This window comes from Vespa velutina, chromosome 3, assembly GCF_912470025.1.
Source record: "Vespa velutina chromosome 3, iVesVel2.1, whole genome shotgun sequence".
Classification (NCBI taxonomy): domain Eukaryota; kingdom Metazoa; phylum Arthropoda; class Insecta; order Hymenoptera; family Vespidae; genus Vespa; species Vespa velutina.
This window is the reverse complement of record NC_062190.1, coordinates 6,717,543-6,737,024: the sequence shown is the minus strand read 5'-3', so window position 1 is coordinate 6,737,024 and position 19,482 is coordinate 6,717,543. Positions and strand designations below refer to the sequence as shown.

Genomic DNA, 19,482 nt, shown 5'->3' with positions numbered 1-19,482 from the left:
TTTTTATATCTAATACAAATGCTTTATATCATAGGATGAAATAAAAACGGCGAAGAATCGCATATTTGAAAGAATAAATAAATAAAACTTACATTTCTACGGTATTTTCATCATGCGGCTTTTATGATTTTTCGTTTAAAAAAGGGATAATGCGCATTTGCTTATCCTTTTTATCATTCGAAAGAAGAATAAGATGAAGCTTATAAAGCGTACATTCATTTGATATTGGAAAGTAAGATGAAAGTGGGATAAATCGTGCTTTAAGAAAAGAGAGAGAGAGAGAGAGAGAGAGAGAGAGAGAGAGGAAGAAAGAGAGAGAGAGAGAGAGAGAGAGAGATAATAGAATAGAATTTTGTTTATATATATATACACTAAAAAGTTCTTCTTTATCGTAAATTATGTAAAAAAGAAAGCGAAACATAATTTGCGAAAAGAAAACATAAAAAATAATTCTCGCATAAGAAAACGAAATAGAGCGTAAAACGATAAGAAAAGAAAAAGAGAAAAAAGAAACGAACTTTAAAATTCTCTATAGTTTTTTTTTTATTTCTTTTTTTTTTTTTTTTTTTTTTTTTTCCGAGAAAGAATTAACGAAGGCTCATCCTGAAGTCGTTAAATTGAAGTAAAGTTTTGAGAAAGTTATGAACTATATCATATTTTACGATCGAACATTTTTTTCTTTTTTTCTTTTTTTTTTTCTTTTTTTACATATATTTTGCCTTTTTATACTCTCTATAACAGATATACAATATGATTTTTTAATTTTTTAATTAATACGATGAGATGAATCTAAAGCTGGAAGAAAGTTTAATAAATTTTCCCACGATATACTCCTTTCGTTCTGAAGAAGAATATCTAGTCAAATATTTTCTGCGTTCCCTTTTGTAATTTATATATGATAACACGCTGTAAGTTCAATATTCGTTTACATATTTGAAGAGATAATCGAAATTTATGCATATATTTGTGGTTTAGATCAGAGACTTGCAAACTTTCTCACAAACGAGAAATAATCATTTTTTAAAATCTTCTTAGTTCAAACTGAAAGAACAAAGAGGAATTATTTGCTAATGTTCAATATATTTTGATAAAATCGTCGCTTTTTATTAAATATTTTCATATATATTTGTTTGGTTGTTGGTGTTTCCGTGTTGTCACCAACAAATATTGAAGCTTATTGCCCATTTTTATTTGAATTGGTAAAGATCAAAGAAAAATATCACAACATTTCTAAAGAATATTGTATAAATATAATTTTTAAATTGAAACAAAACAAAAATGTTACTCGTCATTCATATTGCTAATACGTACGGAGAAAATGCTTTTTGTAAGTTGTTGAAAATTTTTTTACAATATGTAAAGCAACAAGGGCTGGACAAGAAGTACTTTGTTGTTGCATCATTGTGAAGATAGGGGACAATGTTTCATTAGGAATATGCTTGCAATAAAATACTATCCTATTCGATTGTATTTATTCGAGTATGTTTATTTCTCAAATGTTTTCATTCAAAGGAACGATACATTTTTCATATCCATTATATGAAAAGTAAACATAGTAACGATAGTAAACAATTGTTGAGAGTATTGATATATTAAGAATGAAAATTGTTTGACAAATTAAAGGAAACAAAAAAAAATGTAGTGATATGGGATAATTGATTCTAGGAATTAACTTTGCACATTATCTGATTTAGATTATGTGCAAAGTTTTTCTTTGTTCAATATATATTTTTTTAAATATATATTGAACATATATATATATATATATATTTTATTTATATTTGTATTATACATATATATATATATATATATATATATATATGCGGTTTGTCAAATAACTATCCTTCTTTGTGCTATGGCAGGAGAAAGAACTAAATCTGATTAATGGCGATGTCCCCTTCAAAGTACTCCCCTTGGGAAGTTACAACCTTCTTCCAGCGATCCTCCCACTTTCGGAAACAATCCTTATATTTAGATTTCAGAATAGCTAACAGACGCTTCATCGCGTTTTTTTTTATGCCCTCGAAATCATCGAATCTTCTTCCCTTAAGACGATTTTTCAATTTGGGGAAGAGCAAAAAATCGTAGGGAATCAGATTAGGAATGTATGGGAGATGACAAAGCTGAAAAATGCGTGTTTCAAAAGAAATTGCTGGATAAATTGCGATGAATAAACAAGTGTGTCGTTAAGACGAAGCACTAAATCATGCTACTTTTTCACAAATTTGACTTATTTCCTTCTCATTGTCAAAATTTGTATGTAATATTTCTTATTCACCAGTCTTTTATTATTAATCGAGTTTTATTGATTAAAACACGAATTCATTTTACATTTTCAAAAATTTTAGCAGATTACAGATTTTCCCGAAAGTGGGTCGCATTAAACTGATGTACGATCATTTTTAAATCCTAAAACACTCTTTATTTTGTATATCACTTATGGATCCATTCGCCATATATTTTACGAATCATGTGGATGAGCTTTGAACACGAATGGCCCAAAATTTTGTGGTAAAATTTAATGCCTACTTTTTATTCGATGCGTTCGATTAGCGTGAAATGCAATGGGCATGGAAATTCAACGTTTACGTCAAAAGCATAACATCGTCAATTGAGGACACGAAGGACCATACTATTTGGGCAAGGCACTCATAAAGGTCTCTGTTTTAATAATGAATATCTATTTTTAACAATAGCACATATAAATACAAAGTTAGAGCAGAAGGTCGGATATTTATCTGATAGACCACACATATATATATATATATATTTTTTTTTTTTTTTTTCATGAGTACATTTAGATTTATCTCGAATTCAATGTTCTTCTGGTCAATTTTTATTATCTTAACCATCGTCGTCATTTCTGCATTACGTAAGAGACAATAGAATCCTTTGTTCTTGATCCTCCCAATAGAGCAACGCTTCTACCTCCTTCTCCATCGTCAACATTGTCGTTTGCCTTCCTTTGAACATCTCGCAGCGGTAAAGTTTGAACGAGATGTTAACTTTATCAGAGGTATTCCAAGTTGAGAACACGAAACTATGCTCCCATGAGAGGGAGAGAGAGAGAGAGAGAGAGAGAGACAGAGAGAGAGAACGCAGTGAATTTTTGTTTTCTTCACCGTCAAGCATATTTAATTTCCATTATTCTTTTTTCTTGCTATCTATGATTTTCAAAAATTCTCCTTGAAATAATTTCAAATATCTTATGTAGAAAATGCCTCACTTAGAAAGTAGAAAAAATAAATACGGGACAGACTCTATTTAAGATTTTTTTTTTATTCTATTTATCAAATAGATATGTAGCCTCAAGGAAAATTCTGACAGATATGTTATATTCGTAATAACATAAAAGTCAGTTATTTCATTTAAAAAGACTTGGGAACCTATTAAATTTTAGAAGAAGTTTTCTGTGAGAATAATAGAAATTAAACTAATTGGGTTCTGCCGTTTTATTGTCAGAAATTACAGGCTAAACTTTCTTAAATGCTTTAAACGTTAATCGTTCTCGTAGCGACTAGTAATTTCAAATGTAATAATTCGGAGGAACGTTGTTGATGTTGCAAATGTCATGAAATTGGAAGGTTAAATTTCTCGTATCCTTTTATAATAATAATATTATCATAATATGAAGATGAAGTAAAAGAGAAAAGGAAAAAGAGAAAAAGAAAGGAAAAAAGGAGGAGAAAAAAGAAAATTCCTTGTTTAAAGTGAAATTTAAAACAAAGGAATAAGTGAAAATAAAAAAAAACAAATAAACAAAAAGAAGAAAAAAGAAAACGTTGTCGATGAGGGATCGAAAGCGATCGTTGTCTCGTTTCAACGTGGAAAAGTAGGTTCTCATGACGTTGCTATCTTCCTTCGTGGCTTGTAATTGTACACAATCATGCGGAGAGCATCGCAACGTCAGATACGGGCGTGCCCGTATTACCTTATATCTTATGAGATTCAACGTTGATTACCTCGACTATAGCCTCGTACAAAATCCGAACTGTATACCGTTTCCAGTAATCTTCTACGATCTTGAAAGCCCACTCCATGGTGCCCGCTTTATATCCGACGTGCTTTCGTGCATAGAGAACCTTTACTGACTTATCGCCTTTTTAACATGGATCTTTTGCCTCGATGATTTTCGAAAAGGATTTATGTATAGTACGAGCGCATGGTAAAAATTTCTGATTTTATTTTTGATCGAATTAAAGGGTCAGAAAGGCGGACGACTAGGGCGGGGTTTGATGCGTAACGAGGAAAAAACAAATGATTCTCTTTCGAAAAATTTGTTACAACATACACATTGGAATAATTTTCAATTGATTCCATTAATTTTTCATCAGAGTTCCTCTTTTTTTTCTTTTCTTTTTTGCAAATGTTTTTTTTTGTTTTTGCAAAGAAGCTCTTACGAGTTTATTATTAAAAAGAAATAAATGAAATGATGAGCTTTAAGATTTTGCTAAAGACATAAACTAGAACGTTAGTTAGTAATTGTAATGTACGTATTCGTTTGATTAAGTTTCAAGAACATCTTGCAAGAACGGTATACTCACTGTGGCAGCTGTCCAGGCCAATTGTATTAAACTGAACGTAACAATGACGACGTTTTGGTTACTACTTACTTACTTCTCTGGTTAGACCAGTTAATTCTGTTAAACAATTTCAAAGAGAGATAAATATCCAATGGAATATTTATATATCATAAATATTTCATACGTTTGATTGGTCGAAATATTTGATAATGAGACACGTAATTATGTGTCGAATTGATCCGTTATATTTCTAAAAAATTCAAAACAAAGGTACGCACATTATATACGTTCTCTTAATTAAATTGTAACATTGGAAAAAGAACCGTGTACTGTTTGGTGCCAAATGAAAAGGCATCGTACATTTTTCATTTTATTCGAGCACTCCGTCGGTCGGTGTCGGCCTTGGCGACAGCCTGCAGCATCACTAACGTTGAAAAGAATGAATTGCAATAAGCTTTGTTGTCTCTCGGATCCTTTCCCCTTAATCTCATTTCTCCGTTTTTCTTTCCCCCAACTCATCTCGCAATCCTCTCCCTCACTTTTTCTTCTATTTTCTATTTTCTTTTTTCTTTTCGTTCTCTCTTTTTTTTTTTTTTTTCACCTCAGGTCTCCTTTGATAAGAGATACATTCGATCATAATCGTTGATAATAAATCACATCCGTTTCTCATTATTCATCTTTCATTTCATATGTTTTTCGATCTAAATAAGTTTTGCGTTTACCTAAAAAAAAAAAGAAAAAAAAAAAAAAGAAAAAAACAAAAGAAAAAAAAGGAAAAAAAAAGAAAATGTAAACAATAATACAACGAACTATTCCACGTATATTTTTCTAACCTAATTTCTTTTGTTCTTTCCCTATTCTTTTGTGTTTTTTTTTTTATTCGTTCTTAAACAATAGAAATTACAGCAAATCAAGAACTTTACGTAAAGAAGGAAAAAAGGGAGAGGAAAAAAACAAGAAAAAAAAAAAAGAAAACGATTTTTCCTTTATATTCGTGATGTATTTATTATTAATTTGACAAAAGAATCCTCTCGTTGCAACCATATGTCGAGGAAATTCGAATATTAAATAGGAACAAGGGAAAATCAAGAAATAAATTAATAAATAAAAAAAGAATTAAAAAAAGCAATATATATATATATATAAACAACATAAGAAGAAAGTGACACTTCAAGCAGTCGTGCCTAAAATGGAATTTAATTACAGGCGAACCACTCCGGCAGGGAGTTTTTTTTTTTTTTTCAAGTGTGTTAGCTTTTGCCCATTAAAATACGCGATAACGTGGTGGGATGGAGGTTAAAAACAATGCAAGAAAAAGAAAAAAAAACAGTAGCAGTAAAAGCAACATGCAATAGTAGGTAAAACGAACGTACCAAACGTTATTAATATTCGCGTTGTACCATCGTCGTCACGTTTTCCACGATTCCAATGTTTTTCTTTTACGTGAGCGTCGACCGTTAAGATTTCTTCGGAAATCGCAAAGTCATTATGCGTGAATCGTTTTTTAATCTTTTTTCCGACATCTTTTTTCTTCTCTCGTATTTCTTTATAAGAAAAGGGAACAAAAAAATAGAACTATAAGAATGAAATATTCGCGTACTTTTTTTTTCTCTATTGATTTTTTGCTCTTTTATATTTATCATAACAATGCATATATATATATATATATACGTATATGTGAACATAATTGAGATAAAAAGAATGATAAGAAAAATGAATTATTATTGTCCAATAATATTCGACTTTCTAATCGAGTAGCAATCAATGCCAATGTCTTTGAGATAATCATGGAAGCATCAAACAATTACGCACCTGTGCTAGTTTCGTGCTGAGGACAGCATTTCTAGGCTTAATGCTTGACAACGTTACGATAATTGACATTATTGTTTAGAACTAAATTAACAAACGATCTATGAACAATGGATCTTTATTGATTACACGATCCGATAAGGTTCGATATGCTATCAAAGAAATTAAATACTAGATAGTTTATATACCGAATACATGTTACATTAACAAGATTTAAAATAGATTTTCTATATTTGTTCATTAAACGTTAACAATTGTTCTCGTTAACTTTATGTGTTTTTCGTATAAATTACATTGGAATTGGTTTTGTCAAAGATAATTTCATCTAAATTAATGATACGAAAATACAGAATTGTACTCTCTCTCTCTCTCTCTGTCTCTCTCTCTTTATCTTTTAATTAAATTTTCATTTCGGATGGAATTTCAAACGTATGATTTTTGGAATATGTATTTCAGTTGTAACAGTTAAAACTTTCTGTTTTGACCTGTCACCAGCAGGATTCTTTATCTCAGTTTTTCTAAAAGCGAATATTAATATCGATCAATGATTAACAAAAGGAAAATAAAAATAAGAGAACTTTTACAAAATCTCTATGTTCTCATTGGAAAATATTCTGCTTAATTATGTTCGTCAAATATCAATGAAAATAAAAAAAGCAATAAAATTAATGATGTATGACTGTATAAGATCCATTTGGCCTTTGGTATTATAAACAAAATCGTTCGATACGAACGAGGGTTAGTCAAAGTTTGTGAATTTTCATCGTTTCGTTCTTTTGATCAGCGAGCCAATTATTTTCCCTTCCAGTTCACCCTTACACTCATCTAACACTGGTATTACGCAATCCTTCTTTCTGCACCCCTTCTACGACTTAATTATTCATCGTGCTAACTCTTGTTTCATGAACATACCTAAGTACATACATATATATATATATATATATATACACATATATACGCATATATATATATATATATGTATATACCAATATATATACCAATCAGTGGAAGAAGTTCAAAGCTCTTTCTTATCGATATATATATATATATATATATACATAAATATATATATATATACATACATAAATATATATATATATATATATATAGAGAGAGAGAGAGAGAGAGAGAAAAAGAGAGGGAAACAGCGTTGTTGAAATTTCGATTTAACTTTGAAACTTTATAATTTTATAATCAAGCGACGTTGCGAAAGAGGTATTATTATATATACATATATGTATCGATAGGTTCGTATTATATCATCTTGTTCGAGAAGGTTGAAATCTTAAATTAGAAAGTTCACGTAACATTGAAAATTTCTAATATACCTAAGTGCTCGAGCACTTGCTTGTTGCGGATAATAATAGATCATTACCCGAGGCATGCATAGATGGAATAGGTATATCGAAAATTCAATGCTTTAACCCTTACGTATATATATACGTGACATGGAATGGCTCACGGGGGTCTCTCTAATCTTGGATCAGTCAGGATCACATTGATAGATCTTCTATATGAGATCGATATTGCCGGGTATAGATATAATGATCGTCGTATAACTTTCGAAAAGAACTTTCCGAGTTCGAACGATGAATATTCATTCCTCGTGTTCCATTTTATAAGTGTGTCATCATCGTTGTCATCATCGTGTTCATTCGTTCCCCTTTTCCGCACAAATAGTTCGGTCGGTAGAATAATGAAAAATTTAATCTTTGATTAAAATTACATAGAGCTTATTACGCGTAACGAAGTTGGAAGTACGCGAAGTGGTTATCAAGCATGCACGGAGGAAGAGAATTTTAAACTCGGAAAATTGTTTTTACGTGCAAATTTGCTGAAAAAGAAAGAAAGAAAAAAAAAAAAAAAAAAGAAAAAAAAGAAGCTGAAAAAAAGAAAAATAGAAAACTCTATGAAAGGGTTAAGTCAATGTTCAGTTTTGTTCGTTCTCTGGGTAACTGTGTGTAACTTATAAATCAGAACTACGAAAACACTTTTGAGCAAATGCGCGTTCTGCATTTTTTAACTCTGTGTATAAGATCTTTACAGGACAGTCGTAGATACGAACGATGAGATTCGATCGGTACGCCGATTTATGGGCCATTTGTGTACGTCGTTCGTCATCGAGAATCAACGTTTATCGGTCCTGCCGATATCTCGACTTTTATCTTTACTTTTGAACGGAAAAATGTCGGCTTTGTGCGACAGAGTGTGAGAAAGAGAGTGAGAGAGAAAGAGAGAAAGAGAGTGAGAGAGAAAGAGAGAAAGAGAGAGTGAGTGAGAGAAAGAGAGAGAGAGAGTGAAAGAGAATAGATAGAGAGAGTAAAAGATATATATACGTACATATATATATATATATACAGAGAGAGAGAGAGAGAGACAGACAGAGAGAGAGAGGAAGGAATGGTTTGATGGTGGATGAAAAGTATGCCATCTCACTTGCCTATCGATAATTTTTTCCGACAGCATCTATCGAATATCCGTTACCAATTTATTTTGCGATTTCAATTATGAAATATCGAGTGAACCATTGGATTGCTTTTCTTTAAAGCCGTTTCATTCGTTCGATAAAGTTTAATAAAAAATAAAAAGTCAAACAAAAAAAGAGAAAAAAGAAAAGAAAAGGAAAAAAAAAAGAAAAACATAAACAAAAAGGGAAACCAAGAAAATAAGAGAAAAGGAAATGTTTTGACGAATTTTGGTGATAAGGGTTAGAAAAATAAGAAAGAAAAAGGAGCAAGATGGGGAAAGAAGGAAGGTGGGAAGAAGATACAAAAGAAGAAAAAAAAAAATATAAGAAAATAAAAGAAAAGAAACACACGAAGTAAGCATTAGAAAACGCGGAAAATCCAAAAGCCACGGCGTACGCGTTTATTTAAAATGGAATACGTGCTATTTTATAGAACAGCGAGTTAAATAGAGGAAAATAAGCCACAATTGGAAGATTTTTATTTTTTTTCTTTCTTTATTCCGCATTCACTTCGGGAAGTTTCTTTCATCTTTCAAAATTCCCTTTAGCCGCGAAGACGCGAACTTTCCTAGAGTAAAAACTGAATCGAGTGGGGTCGCCTATTTCGTGAATGCATTTTCCATCATTTCGTGGCGTTATCGGATTTCGCGGGATACGCTCTTTCGCACGTAAGCTTTTATCCACGAACGTTGCGTAAATTTTTCGGTCGCGAGATGAATATAAATCTTCCCCATTTGATGTCGCGTGCTTTGGGACACTCTCTCTCTCTCTCTCTCTGTCTCTCTCTCTCTCTCTCTCTCTGTCTCTCTCTCTCTCTGTCTCTCTCTGTCTCTCTCTCTCTCTGTCTCTCTCTGTCTCTCTTTTTCCTTTCATCAGGCGAATAATTTCGTTTTGTCCTTTCTTCTTTAAAAGAGAATGAGAAAGAGAATTCGAAGATGAGATGGGATATATTAATATATCATGATAAATTTTCAAAACCAAGGGATATTTCTTCTTTCTCTTTCTCTTCTTTTTTCTTTCATTTTGTATTACAAATTATTTATCTAAAACTTTTCGTCGATCATTTTACGTTCGAACGTATTCATTATTTGATTGAATAGAATATAATAATCTTTTAAATATTTATAAATAATTGTTGAAAACGAAATTGATCGAATAATCTTCGAAACTAGAGTACATACATTTGATGTATACATATATATATATACATATATATATATATATATATACACATATCTATATAAGTACTATGTATCATAGTCAATGATTTTGAAGTGAGAGACCTTCGCACTTTCAACTTTGTTAATAGTTTTTCACTGTAATACCACCGGCTTATCGGTTATCAGAGCTTGTCGTTAAATGGACTTTCATCGACCTTCTCTCTATCTCTTTCTCTCTCTCTCTCTCTCTCTCTCTCTCTCTCTCTCTCCCTCTCTTCTCCTCTCGAGAATAACGTAGCGTAAATCGTCCTGTCTTCCGAAAGATATAAATCCTATTTATCTCAGCCAGCATTTAAGGCTTACCTTTAGAGAAAAGCTCTCTTACTTTCTCTCTCTCTCTCTCTCTCTCTCTCTTTTACTCTCCTTTCTCTTTTTAGATTTTGTAGCATTCTAGAACTGAATCCTGAAAGCCATTGTGACTCAATGTTTCCAACGGCTTTGTAACAACCCCTGACGTATTTCTCACGCACGTTTCGTTTCTCTTGTTACACACTGAGAGTCCAGAAAATAATGGCAACAACAATAGCAACAACAAGGAACACCGGATTATCTCAGTGTGTTTTCTTACGTGTCGGTCACGTTCTTAGTTTATAGACCAGCTTCACTCTCAAACACGTCCCATTCTCTTCAACAGACTTATCAGAAGTTGTAAAGCTTAGTTTAGCAAGGACTCAGTGAGGACTGCTATTCCAGGCCCGTTAGTTCTCTAGACTTTTATCGACTTGCTCGAATGACCGTTGTCCACTTAAATCAAAAGCTCTTATCGTGTCTCGCGCTGTTTATTTCCTCGCAATTTTTATTTCTCCCGTTCTTTTTGAACCGACGCTTATATCCCTTTGGGATCGTAAATATCCCGGGATCTCTTGCCCGACATTATACTTCTCTTAGGCTAAATATATCTTGAAAAATAATGTTATAACGCTTTCTCCGTTAATTACAAATTATTTTCAAATAATGCATCTGTGCATTTATTATTCATGGTGTTTCTCGATATTACACTTTTTCTTTCGATATTAAATCAATTTGTCAATATTTTACAATTTCTTTCTTTTCTTCTTTGTTTATTATTATTATTATTATTATTATTATTTTTATTTAAAGACGATAACGCACGTTTGTCAGTAATTATAGAAAGTGTCCTTGTAAAAAAAAAAAAAATCTAGAAGAATTTCTATTATTTATTTTTTGTCTAAGTAGTACTGTAACAATTAATACTATTGAACAATGAGAAATGTACGTATGTATGATTTAAGGCTATTTTAATGATCATCATGCTTACACATTTTATTATATGTTTGAAATATTTGAAATAAGATATTTCGACATTGTTCTAGATGATTGTAAAAATATTTTTTTCTTTTTTAAATTGTTTGGAAAATAACGCGAATATGTCATGGATTTTAGTAACGATTTTATGGATTAATTTATAGTCCTATTGGTGTCAAACGTTAAGTTTGATCTATATCGTATGAATCAAGCGTCACGAATGATGATTTTCTCTAGAAATTAATTTCCCTGAAAGTAAGGATTAGAGGCGGCGAATGACTGGTGTTTCCTAGGACCAAGCTCGCACGTTTATTTCAGTTAACAAGCTTCTGTTTCCGTCGTTACTAACTATCGTTTCGTGATGTTCATTGAATTTGACGACCAATACTGTACGTTACGAAGTATTATATTCACCGAAGTATAACATTCACTTATCGTAATCTTGTTAAGTTGCTATTAAAATTAATAAAATCTCGTTAGCTTTAACATTTTGCTCTTCTTTATTAAGGGAACTTTCGTGATTTCTCTCATTCTCTGTTTCTTTCTTTTTTCTCCCTTTTTGTAGTTCATGGAGCTTAAAGTACCCAGATAAAAAATTACCGGTGTAAGAAGATATCTGTTGGAATAATGTATGTATATACCGTAAGATAGAATTAAGTCCATGTAAAGAGATTATGAAAGCATGAATTATATATTGTAAAAGGACAATTCGCTCTTTAAAGGTACATATCTTCTTTTCTTTTTATCTATTTTTTTTTTTTCTTGAAAAGAAAAGGAAAAAAAAAAAGAACATTTATCGTTCCGTTTTATCGTACGTTTCTATATATCTATTTATCAATGATGAATCATCGAAGAGCATCCGTTATAATAACTTTTTCGACTGACGTCCATCTTTTTCATCTCCGCGACTATGCACGTTTAATGTAACATAACTTCCGATTTAGAACGGGCATAATTTCGCGGATTTATGAGGCGCGATATGAGGTTCCTCCTGTAATTTCTCCGAGTGAGATATACTCACGTACATACTCACGTACATACTCACGTACATACTCACGCTACATGTGTCATGTGTAGATAAGTATATACATACATACGTACGCTCGCGCGCTTTTATACGTGTGTTTTTAACGAGATAGAAGAGTGTATAATTTTCGTGAGTTTCATTATTTTACATAACCAATCGCAATCCTTCTAGTGTAAAGAGAGTACGAGGATCACATTAATCCGTGCTCGTTGAATTCCAATTAGAATATATCGCTTTTTTCCTTTCTTTTTTTGCGGACGAACAGATGTGTGTATACGGGTCTGCGCGTGCGTACGTGCTTGTATGCATGTTGATAACCTCGTATTTGTTGGTGAATATATTGTATATCAAAATCAAAGAATTATTTACGACTTTGAGAGACGTAACTGCGAGATATGCATACATAGATACATATATGCATATATATGTATTCACATACGCTCACACAGACACATACACACACATATATATATATATATATATATATATATATATGTATATATATATTATATGTACCTATGCGTACATATGTTCGTTAAATCCGTTTCATGCTCGGTCGAATATTTCGAATTTAAAGCGACGATATCTTGAATAGCTGTGCGAATATCGCTATCTCGTTCGGTCAGATACTACGAAGTACGCGCCTATGGATGCTCGCTTAAGTGGAAAATGGTAATAGGACGGTAAAAGAGTGCGGTTCGGGGCGTTGCTGCGTTTTAAACTCGATGAGTCGCGGTTATTTTGCATTGTAGATTCCAATTGTCCAACGGCGACCACCGGGAAACGGAAAATCTCCCGCGGTAAGGGAGGAACGGTTTTTCTTTTTTTTCTCTCTCTCTCTCTCTCTTTCTCTCTCTCTTTCTCTCTCTCTCTCTCTCTTTTTCTCTTCCTTTTTCTTTTTTTTTTTTTTTTTATTTTGCCTTTCCTTTCTTTTATCCCGGTATCGTTCTGTTCGCTACCTGGAAACTTCATTCCGAACGCGTCCGAACTCGGAAAATTAAATTAGTTGAGATTCGACGGTTTCGTTTACGTTTGGTTATTCATAGCTCGAACAACGAAGGATCATCTGTCTCTTTCGAAATCGTTTACTTTTTCATGATCAGTCAAATAATTTATAGCAGCTACGAGTAATGAGGAATCATTTGGTTTAAAATTTCTTCTTTTTTCTTTTTTTTTTTTTTTCCTTTTTCTAATAACTCGAAAAAACGAACCATCGTCGGCGTTTTTTTCTTCCTTTCTTTTCTTTTTCTCTTTTTCAGTATCAATTTTTTCTTTCTTATTTTTTTTTATTTTTTTATTTTTTTTTTTTTTTTTTTGCAAAAGCAGTTCAGTTATTCATCGACAAATTACCAGTCCATCCTTGGTAACCAGAAATATCCTCTTCCTATGACAGGAAGTACGAGTTAGTCGATTCCCCTTGGGAATAGCCGGGAGCTGTTTTCGAGATTTCGAAAACGCTTGGAGAATATCGGTCCAAAATCGAACACGTTCGCGAGACTTCCGTTAGCAAGATCTTAAATCGAAATCCCCAAATGGATTCGTTCGGATAGAGGTAGAAAGGTGAATAAGTACTTACGATAAACAAGGTTTATTTCGAAAGTGAGTAACATTCGTTTAATCATTAACCCTCGAATGACTCGTGAATAAAATCGTAGATTTTAAAGTCACTTAAAGTTGTAGATTCCGTTTCCATAGGGAACGAAGACTACATCATATAGAAATTAAGTTCAAGCAAAACTTGAAGCTAGTTATTACCATCTGGGACCCATTATTATGACGTTCATCGTTGATTATCTATGAACATTTAAGATATATGTATGAAATATCTCGTGAATCAAATTTTATCCCTTTTTATTTCTATTATCTATTAAATTTTCTAATTGACTATGGAAGAACGAATGTTTTTAATAGCTCGTATAGGCTGAACAAGCTCAATTCCATTACATTACGCTCGTAATTATAATCATAAATATGAACCGGCTTGGCTGCAACGTATATGGGAAAAGGAAAAAAAAAAAAGGATAGAAAAAAAATTTCCAAAAAGGGAAAGATGGAAGAGGAAGGGGGGAGAGAGAGAGAGAGAGAGAGAGAGAGAGAGAGTGGAGAAAAAAGATTAAAAAATAAAAAATGAATAAATAAAAAAGATCGAAAAAAGATGAAAAAGAAAAAGAAGGGGAGAAAAAAAAAGATAAAGAAAGAAAAACCGTTCAAAGAGTAGGGTAGGGCAAAAAGCGATAACGACATGCAGGAAAAGCAAGCAAGCAGCTTTCGGCCGATTAAAGGAGAGGTCGCACGTGCGAATAAACACGAGCTCTTGCATAATGCTTGCACCGGTGCTCTCGTGTTTAGCATAGCATGACTTTCATCATAAACTAACATAAGCTCACTTGTCACAAGCTGTTTTCGCCGAGTAGTACCGTCGACAAGATGCAATAAGTTGGATCGAGCGGGTTACATAGGAGAATCTAGCGTCTCGGTGATCAAACGGTAAAGCGGATTCGGGCAACCTTAATCTGACGAACAAACGCCTTGGATGAATGCCGAAAGCGAGAATATCTCCTGGGATTAAAATCTTTTGAATATTTTTTAAATCTTTCGAATCTATTCAATAAGACCAGAACAAAGCGAAAATTCGATAGCAATCAAAGTTTGCAGATTCGACGATCGGACCTTACGATATGAACAGAATTTATTACTTTTTATCTTTCATTCGTACATTTATTTAATTTCATGACATCTTTTTCTTTTTTATTTATTTATTTATTTATTTTTTTTTTTGTTTCTTTTTCATCGAAATGCTAATTAAAATATATAAATACGTACAATAATACGTCGTATCATTTTTGTATTGGTTAAGTAATTCGAAAGGTCTGTCCAATAGGGATTTTCTTATTAAAATCTTTTATTTGATCTCTAAGGTAAGTTATATAGTTCTTTTTCTTTCTTTCTTTCTTTCTCAGAATAAGTAGAATAAGTATTGTACTTTCAAAAGTTATTCGAAGTTCTCCCTCGGGTATTTTTCAGTGTGGTTCGGTCTTCCTCTCCATCTTCTTTCATCTTGAATTGCTCTTATTAGAAATAAGCTGATTGTAAGTTATTAATATTTCACGTTCATTAAACCGATGTATTTAACGCTATTAAACGTAAAAGAGACGAGATTTATTTCGACTGAATCAACGTTCGTTCGTCGAAAAATTTCACGTGAATCTAATAAGATTGAATAACCAATGAAATTGTTTAAACGTCTTTTACATGAATCTTTTAACAACCCGTTATAGTTTTTATAAGAGAAAGTTCATTAGAATCGAAGATTGGTACGGATCGATCTTCGAAGTTAACAAAGTTGTTTTTAGAAGAAAAAGCCCTGTCTGTTTTTTTTCTTTTTTTTCTTAGTTTTTTTTCTCGCTCTTAGAAAAAATCCTGCTACATTTTAAATTTCTACCAACAGTAGAAGCGAGTTAACGGCGGAAGCAAAAAGAAATCTGTAGAATCGCGAATCGTTCCTCCTACGCTCTTAAAAAGAACGAGAATAGAGCCAGGAGGAAGGTTTGAATTTTGCATGAATTACAGTTGCGCCGAAGCGATTCTTGAACCACTTCGAATCTTATTTTCCATATAGAAGCCTTCAAAAGAGATTTCATTCGTTCGATCGGAAAAAACTACCTTTAATATCTCGTTTCTTCGACAATGTAATTTCCGTTTTAGCTCGTTTAAAAATTCAAATGGATAGAACGGTTTCTTCCAATTAGTTCACTATCATTACTGGATTCGAAGAGCTTTGATCATTATAGAAAGCAATTATTTACTCTTATTTACTTATGACCGAGAATTATTCGGAATCTACTAGCGTGTTTTAACAGTTATATCAATATTTGCCATTAATATGTGGTGAAATTTTCAAACGAACGTACCGAACGATAATATCAGTGTAAACTTATGCGAATTATTCGTCGAAATTGCGATATTCGATCGATTTTACGTAGCGTATGACACGATTGTTATTTCTTTTCTATTTTTTTTTTCTTTTTTTTTTATTTATTTATTTATTTATTTATTTATTTTTTTTTTTTTTTTTATTATTGTTGTCGTCAGACAATGTCTATTTCAACGCCAGATTCTCTTTTCATTTTTACAAACAATAGCGTTGTTGGCTGGCATAGATGGATGAATCGTTATTTTCACAGCATCCTTCGAGGGCTAACGCAAACATGTTTGACATTACTATTTGTCTTTCTTTCTTTCTCTCTCTCTCTCTCTTTCGTTCTTACGCAAACATCGAGATCTTTTAAACTTTACCAAACGTCATTGACTCACAACCGACTAAAGGTTCCAACTATTTGTCGTGGACATTGGTGTCTTTCTTTTTTATTTTTTTTTTTCTTTAAATATCGATCGAAATGTACCAGAGATGTTATTTATTCGATAAAATATTTAACCATTCGATAAAATATTTTTAATCGTTTAATCAGTATTTACAATATAATATTAATACGTAATATAAGTGATGTAATCCTGATGCAACATTGATATTTTATTATTCATATTAATCGATATATTGTACTGATCATACATTTTATAAAATATTTTAGGTTAATAAATAAAAATATTGATGAAATAAATAAAATCGATGCAATTAATAGTTTAAATGATGGATTTCATTTAATGTAAATTGTTTTTATTTACTCGAATTATAATCTCGTATTGTGATTTCATTTTCAATCGATTTGTTTACTTCTTAAAAGAAATGATTGAAAACGATCTTGCTTTTCTATTCGTTTTGTTATTGCATTGTATTTGGAATATATCAAAAGTCGATATTAATGAACGGTAATGAAAATTCATTTAGAATATTATGATGTTTAATTAAGAGAGCTATTTAGAAAATTTATCCATTTTTGGCTAACTCTCATAAAGGGATGGACAACCCTTACGAAAATCTTTAATGGATAACATGGGATAAAAGTGTTGTATCATTTGAAAAGGATCCTTTAATTCTCTCTAGAATGATGCTATTTCTTTTCTTTTCTTTTCTTTTCTATTTTTTTCAATTTTGAGTCAACAATTTCTAAGAAAATGCGTTTCGACGTTTCAGATTGAAAAACAATTTTTTATTTTATTAAATATTGAAAATATGTATCACCGAGCTTTATACGGTAATAATAGAGTCTTTCCCGAGTGTTACGTCGGACATTTGTATTAGAACATCCGGTGTAATCTGACAGTGTATTCTTCGACTATACGCTGCCGAAGTTCTTCTATTCAAGCTGGTTGGGCGGAATATATTCCGGATTTTAAACATTCCCATAGAAAAGAAAATTCAAGGCCGGAACGATCACAATGATCGGAAAAATGCTGGTTTAAGAATTGCTATATTGGAATTGCAATTGTGGGGAAGTTCTGTCGTGTTGAAAAAAAATCATTATTTCCGGCATATTCAAACTATTTTTCAATGATTTTTACTACGATCATTTGGGGGAAGAGGGATAAAGGGTGGAGGTAAATGTAGCTTTCAAATAAATCTCAATAAAACTTTCCGATCAAATTATATGGTAAAAAGAGTGGACCAACAATTTTGTTATCCAAGATAACGGACCATCGGTTTATCGAAATAAACCGGATGTACTACTGAATGTTCGACACATAGAAAAGATTATATTATTGTATGGAGAATGACAATACGCATTTTGAATAGTTGTTTTCAACTAGAAATTTATAAATTCATATTCACGGAAATGGTTGGTTTCAAATTAAAAAAAAAAAAAAAAAAAAAAAAAAAGAAAAAAAAAGGAAAAAAACAAACAAAAATGGCATCACTGTAAACAGAATGAAAAAACCTTTCAAATGATATGCCACTTGATTTCTATTGTCATTTAAGATTTTTGAGAGGGTTGTTAGCCCTCTTAAAAAATTAGATCAAAATAGGTGAATTTATAATAAGTATCGAGTCCTCCTCGAGAAAAAAATTGATTTATCTCGGCGTTTTTTTTTCGAAAAAAATCATTAAATTTTATAACAGTCCTGGTGAATCCTTATTGTTGTCATTATGCATGTATATGTATATACATATACATATACATATACATATACATATACATATACATATACATATACATATACATATATATACACACATACACTAACACATGTGGTAACATTAACTCAAAACAACAGAAGACAAATAGAAATATTCAATATACAATAGTTATTAAAAATAAGAAATACTTATATTAATTTCTATTAATTTTTTAAGTCTCATAATACTTTAACATTAACCACGCAATTTAATCTATGAATTAAATGTTCATACACATTCAAACACACACACACACACACATACACACAGACATATATATATATATATATATATTTATAAATCGTATAAATTCGATGTCGATATGTGTCACATTGTTAATACATTTTCTAAAATTAATGATAAGACGATTTAAAGAACAATTTACGGATTTCGCAATATTTTCTGTATATACCTACTAGCAATATAACGACATTAGAAATAGAATTTATTTGACAACTTAGGATCAATGGGAAGTTATAGATAGCGTGTGGTACTTAAACTTGTCCATTAGCGGCTACTAGGGCGAGTATGGTGCACTAGGTAAAGTGTAATAGCTGGGCTTTTAACCGGTACAGTTGAGAGGAAACAGTCGTCCAGCAGTGCTATACATGCTTCCGGCGATGTTAGAATTGAACGTTAAGCAAAATTGCCAAGGCAATCCGAATCATTTCAGATTCTCGGTTACCCCATAAACTTCCCGAATCCGTAATACGGTGTTTAGAATTTGGAGTTTCGATAGATAGACATTTTGATGTCTATTAATTCGTCCTAACAATTGAGCCTTGTTTCTTATTACTTTCGTTAAAAAAAAAGAACAAAAAAGAAGAAAAAAGAAAGAATAGGAAGAGAAAATATAGATCTAATCGTTAAGACGAAGCAATCAATTTTTTTTTGATAAGAAAATGAAAGGGACGATTAAGAGAGTTCTAATTCATTCTTACATATACATGATCGATAAAATAATCCATGTATTAATAATACCTTATCTTTTCAAATTATAATTTTCCAATCTCATTGTCAGTTTCAAAGCGTTACGATTAAATTTAAGATTTCCCGAAAGAAAGATCTTCGAAGAAAAAATTTCAAATATTATTTTC

General features: G+C 31.6%; 1 protein-coding gene across 1 annotated transcript in view; it reads left to right on the top strand.

The window, feature by feature from the left end:
* Positions 1 to 19,482, top strand: part of LOC124948083 (alkaline phosphatase-like) — a 128,432-nt gene that overhangs the window by 3,978 nt on the left and 104,972 nt on the right. The gene's annotated exons all lie outside the window — the stretch shown is intronic.